Below are 6774 nucleotides of genomic sequence, written 5' to 3'. Positions count from 1 at the left end.
TGCCTCCGTAATAAGTGTGACCGTTTGATTTCTGCACAAAAGGAGCAATTACAGGGAGTTGTTTAATCACCCACACTTTTATTGAGCTCGGGGTCTCTTAGCTTGCAGCTCAGGCCCCCGTCGTCGGCAGCAGCGGGCGACAGGAGTGACAGAGAAGGTCGGTGGTTTAACGGGGCGCGAAGGGGTCTCGTTTGAGTTAAGACTTCGCGGGCTACTCTGCACGCTGCGGAGGCCCTCGGGACAGAGACAAAGAGGTAGACGAGACCAAAAGACAGGCTGGCCAGCCAGGCAGAGAGATAGATGGACTTAGCGAAGAGACGGAGAGGGCAGAGTTTGGGGGACACATCAGAATCAGAATCACTTTATTCGCCAAGTAGAATAAATGAGCAGGAGTTTTTTCATGTGTCTGTGCAAAGATACGAGCGACAATTTATGCAGTGTCACAAAGCAAAAGAGGTATTCAGGTACACTTGTTGAGCAGGATGTGCGGTGAATTCCCAGGATGTCTAATGTTTTTAAAATATTTGTGTGTGTGTTTGAAATACACTAGAGTATGAACGAAGCACAGACATGATTTCTGAACCTTACAAGCATTGTAGCATGACTTGTGTGGACATAGTGAGCGCAGGGATGGCATACACAAATGTTTTTTTAACAGAAGGGAGAGGGGAGAAAAACACCACAATTCGATTTTCCTACTTTACAGTCAGCCCAGAGCCCCAGTAAGCCCAACTCCCATTCAAAACAGCACCGTGCACTGTCAGTGTCGTTGCCTTTTATTGAATTTTCAGCCCGGGTGTTACTCTACAGTTTGTGTGCATGCCGAGTGCCACCCCCCCCCCCCCCCCCCCCCCCCTCCTCCCTTGATATGAATGATGGAGTACAAGTCCTTGTCTAGTCCCTCAGAGATGGTGAGGATGGTGGTATGAGGCGAAAAGAAGGGGGTGGCAATGCATGTGTTTTGGGGAGGGAGAAAAGGTGGGTGGTTGTTTTAAAATGGCACAAACTGGAAAAGAACAGCACCCCTGTGTGGTGACCAAGGTGAGACGTGTGTGTGTGTGTGTGTGTGTGTGTGTGTGTGTGTGTGTGTGTGTGTGTGTGTGTGTGTGTGTGTGTGTGTGTGTGTGTGTGTGTGTGTGTGTGTGTGTGTGTGTGTGTGTGTGTGTGTGTGTTTGGGGGGGAAGGAAGAGATAGAGAGTAGGATGAGCGGGAGGAAGGGAGTACACCATTGCTGCTCATAAAGCCAACAGCTGTGTGGGTAATGTTTTGTGACACCGAGCCTCTCCGAGCCCTTCTGTTTCCCAGAGAGCTCGGAGAACGCCATATTCCGTCGTCACAAATGGCTCTGTCATTCACCCCCTAAGTCTTAATTATCGCTGCCGGTTTTTTGGCCACATTTTGCTCAGGCGTATGGATCCATCTGCACGCTGTATAATTCCACTCCGCAATTTACAAGTGGCATTTATTACAATGGCCTCCGCGGCATCTCCTCTTTAACACCAGCAGCCCTTTCCAGAGAGACGAGGGGGAACAAAAGAGCAGTGCAATCTGGCAGCAACAGTGCCCACCCTCACTTCCCTCAAATCTCTCTCTTGTCTCTTTTTTTCCCATCTGTACCCTTGCTCTCTGTACGACTATCTCTCCCCACCCACGTATTACTAATTTTTTCCACTTCTATTTGTGTGTGTGTGTGTGTTTTCCCTTTGTTATTAATTTAATTTTTATGGGATTCACAGTTCTCGCACAAACCGCCCCCTATCTGCCTTGAAGCAGAGGAAAAAGGAAATAGCTGATGTTGATCCCCCCCCCCTCTTTTCCTCTTCCCCTCTTCCCCCCTTCGTAATTCATTTTGGATTAATTCCCCTGTCTTCGGAGACAATCCTAATTCTTTATTATTTCCACATCACAGGCTTGATGACTTCCCCATATCCACATATCATATCCAGGGGAAACGTTACACCCAGCAGACCTTCTTGTTTTTTCTCCTCTCTCCTCCCTGTCTCTCCCCTCTTTCCTCACATACACCCCCCCCCCCCTTTTTATTTTTCTATCTATTTCACCACAACCTCTCCACTGTTTCTCACTAGAGTGAAGTTTCTTGTTAGTTTCTTACCAGCCGCTGGGCTCCCGAACAGAAGTCTGCTTCCTGTCTCACACACACACACACACACACACACACACACACACACACACACACACACACACACACACACACACACACACACACACACACACACACACACACACACACACACACACACACACACACCACCTCCTTCAATCAATATCATAGTATGCGTGCGTAATGTCTGCTCTTCTGTCCCTGTTCATATGGGAATAAAATAAAAATAAGTGTTCATTGCCATTAAAGTGCCACTGAAAAAAAAAACCTCTATTCATTTGTCACTTGTCTTCCTCTCGTAGCGCTCCTCAGTGCTTTTGTTTGACTTCCTTGTCAATTTCCTCTGCTATTAGAGACTCATTGGTAGATGGACTCTCATCATATATAGCAGCTCTCCTTCAACCTTCATATCTTGGTTCTGTATCTTTTCCCTTCCCGACCTCTTTTCCCCGCAGTCCCTCTTTCCCCTTCATGTTTTTCTACCTCTGCATTTCACTTTCCCTCTCACCATCTCTTCCCTTTTTGCCTTATCTCTTTGCCCCTCTGCCTCTCCTCGTTTTGTACCTCCCCCTTTCTTTCTGTGTCTCTTCTCTCTGTTGTTATTTCTTTCTTTCTCTCTGCTTTGTCATGCCTCTCAAATGTTTCTCGCGCCTGCTCATGTCAAGTAGTTTTCTGAAATCAGCCTTCTAAAGATTTTTAGTGACCATTTTCTCTGCAGCCATGAGCGCTCCTCTTTGTCCCACACCTACCAAGCACTCACGCACAAACTCATACCCCGACACACACACACACACACACACACACACACACACACACACACACACACACACACACACACACACACACACACACACACACACACACACACACACACACACACACACACACACACGCAATGTCCCATCTCCAATTCACTATTAAGTGGGCCCTGAATTTCCCCTGAGCTCTGGTATGGTGGCGGCCGCCTCTGGAGTCCGGCTGTGCTAGATGTGTTGTCTGCTTCCTTACCATTCAATTACCCTCCTGTAATCTGACAGGCTCCTCATGGCCTGCACTGGGACAATCACGAGTGTGGCGGTGTGTGTGTATGTGTGTCTGCTGTATGAGTCCACGTGTCTCTTTCTATTTCTGTGTGTCTGTCTGCTATTAAATCTATCTCTACAAGTCCTGCTTTTCAGATGCAAACGGAAGCAAGGACGTTTTTGCATTGTCCGCTTTGCTTTTCAATGTTTTCCCTTTATTACTTCTCTCACTCATAGCCTCGCCTAGATCTCTGCCCAGTAGTCACTTGACATCCTGCTACAAACACACACTGACGGCCGGGCTGGAAGTCTCACCACAAACAACCACACTGAAAAAACTGAAACGTTGACTTGAATTAAATGTGTAATGTCAACACCTTTTGCATAACTGTATTAGGTTAGTGGAAAGCAATACAATTAAGTTGAACATAATATTTGTTGAAACTTAATATTTTTGCTTTCAACTAAAGTCACAGTTCAGTTTTTTCAACATTGTTTTCCCTTATACTCTCTGTTATTACTTTGCCCTGCAATCTACCTGCTGTTCCTTATCACTCTCTTTCCCCCATATCTCCGTCTCGCTCTCTCTTCCTCCACCATTTTATCATGTTCCCCTAATCACTGTCCCCATGTTTTGCCTTTTTATCTTCATCTACTCTATGTGTCTCTATGCCCCCCCTCTCCGTCTCTTTCTGTGTGTACGAGGCGGGCTGGCTCTCGGTGTTGACCTGAGAAGGACTGACATTCAGAGGCCGGTCCCCTGCCTGCAGCACTGACATTTCTGCCAGACTTTGATGGCGCCTTTGAACAGAGATGTGTGGAGGGGAAGAGCTGCCTGTCTCTCCGCCTTCCAGCAGCTCCAGCTCTCCACCGCACAGAGTGAGAGGTATTGTAGATGGGCCGCTCTCCCATCACACACGCAGGCCAACATGTGCAAACAAATGCATAAATACCTGACTTACATTACTTATTCTCGTTTAACAATGTTCTCAGAAGGCATACATCTATACGTAATGATTCTATGTGCAACTCACACACACACACACACACACACACACACACACACGCACACACACACACACACACACACACACACACACACGCACACACACGCACACACACACACGCACACAATCATACACCTCCTGCTGGGACGCCTTCAAAGACCCTCGTTGCCCCCCTCGGATAAAACTGGCACAGGGATAGAGACATAGGAGCAGAGGGTTGGAGGGGACCCAGTTATCTCTCCTACCTCTCGCCTTTCTAACCAACCGCCTCCTCCCCCCCCCCCTGCTGTGAGGCCTTCAAAGACACCCATGTCACTCCAGTAACTCTTTAGCTCATCTCCTTCTCCTCTTCTCCTTCTTCTTCTTCAACGCATTCCAATGTTCTCTAACCTCTCCTCCGTGCACCACGCTGCCTTTGTTACCATCTTCTCACAAGGTTACAAAACACACAGGAGCCAAAATAAATAAAAAGGAAATAGAGACAGGTAATTGCTTGATGGGGGATGCGCTTCTGACAATCAGTGCTGCATGATGTAAAAATGGCGCTCTGCTCCGTTATTCAGTGGATGCCGGTTCTTTGCCAAGCTGCCTGCTTTGGCAGATTCCCCCCTCTCTCTCTCTCTCTGCTGTCACTTAGGGGAATGGGATTTTTCTTTTTCATGTGTTGGAGGTAGGGACCAAAGCATGTGGTGCTCTGTGAGTCTAATTAAAATGACTTGGCTATTTTGCCATTCGATGGTTTTCTCTGCGAGATGGAGGAGAATTGAAATACTTAATTTTGCCTCGCCCGGTTTCTCCTCTCGGTGGAGTTGGGCTGAGCTGAGCCTTGATGAGAGTGTGGACTTGACAGCTGTGCATGCATGGGGATGCATATATTTGTGTGTGTACATGTGTGTCTCTTTGTGTGTGTGTGCCCTGCAAACATTTTAATAAGTCACTTAATTTGTATTCTGTCCCATAGTCATAAATAATGTAACTTCCAAAGCAGGGGCATTCCAATGTCCCGACCACAAAGTGTAGAAATCGTGGCGCGCTTGTCAGGCAGTTTATCATCCGAGTTTGACTTGACTCATGTTGGTTTTATTGATGTTCCTGTAAAGAACGATGAGACTGATTTCCCAGACCGCTTGATGAAAGATATACTGCCTAAAATGTCCGTCTTGTATTATGTCATCCTATTATGCGCCTTAAATCATTGTTCTCACACAGTAAAACTATATTTTCTGAGACAAATTCACTTGCGTCTAATGCTACCCAGTCACTTTCAAGTGCCTTCTTAAATTAACTAACATTTTCTTGAAAAGCGCAGAGTAATCGTCATCTTTGGAGATGCTGTCACCGGTTTTGAGAAAAACTCTTTCCAACAGGGGAAAACAGAATAAGAAATATGAAACTCTATATGAACAGAGATGATTTCCTAACTGGTGTTTAAATGGCATGCATTTGTCAAACTGAACTGAACTGAAATGGTGTTGCTAAATCAATGAATACAAAACATCTATTTGAAGAACTTGTGTATTGAATTTAACTTGTAAGTAATGACTTTTCTTTATTCCAATTCCCCTTTTCTCAAACAGAAACACATCTTTTATTTCCGAAGTTCGACTGGAGGGCAGCTTCCTCCTTGGAGGTTACCAGCAGTGCCTTAACACTCCTCGCTTAGTGCGTCGATTAGCCTGGTTTTGTTTAAGGGACGCAAGATTTGCAGAATTGATTTACAGACAGTTTGTGCTTTGATGAATCTCGTTGTTTGTATGTGTGTTGAAAGAAAGGAAAGTACCCAGAAGTACAGCTTTTATTTCAGGAGTTCGACTTGAGGGCAGCTTCGTCCTCTGAGGTTGCCAGCAGTGCGTTAACACTCCTCAGTCAGTGTGTCGATTAGCCTGGCTTTTCTGAAGGAAAGCAAGATTTGCAAATTGGATTTACGGACAAATTGTGCCTTGGTTTTCCTGTTTTTATGTAGAAAGAAAGAAAGAAAGAAAGTGACATGTCCAAGCTCTTCAAACAGCCCTCTGGCCCAGCAGCATGGCATGATTCCACATCAGCTCTCTTGCCAGCTCCCCTCTCTCCCTCTCCTCTCTCCTCCCTCCAAGCTGGGGACCCCAGGGTGCCTGCAGCCTGCCTGCACTGGGCTATTGATTGGGAACAGGGCTGCAGCTCACCTGCTAATTGAAAGCCGATTGGGGCCCTGGGGCAGAGCTGTAAAACAGGCCCCACGTGGCATTAAAAGCTGAAGGCTGACGGGCCACTGTAAATCCAGAGCCACTAATAGTGGTGCTGTATATCCATCTGTGTTAGAGTGTGTGTGTCCATGTGTGTGTGCTCGTTCTATCGTATGTGTGCGCACGTACGTGGTCTTAATGCACGTTGGGGGCCATGTGTGTGCATCCTAATGTGTGTATTTGTTTGCACACACTCGAACATGTGCTTGTGTGTGCGGGGCTGTACTTTTATTTATGTCATCATATGCATTCAAATGTGTGCGCATGCTCAAGGGGACACATTGACATATTATGTGGGTTTCTGTGCTCATGCATATAGACACCACACACACTTAAGCACACTCACACACAGGTGGTTCATGATGACAGTCTGGTCTCCGATGGCACAGGAGAACAGTCTC

This window comes from Notothenia rossii (assembly GCF_949606895.1).
Source record: "Notothenia rossii genome assembly, chromosome: 2".
NCBI classification, from domain to species: Eukaryota; Metazoa; Chordata; class Actinopteri; order Perciformes; family Nototheniidae; genus Notothenia; species Notothenia rossii.
Note: the sequence above shows the minus strand (reverse complement) of the source record.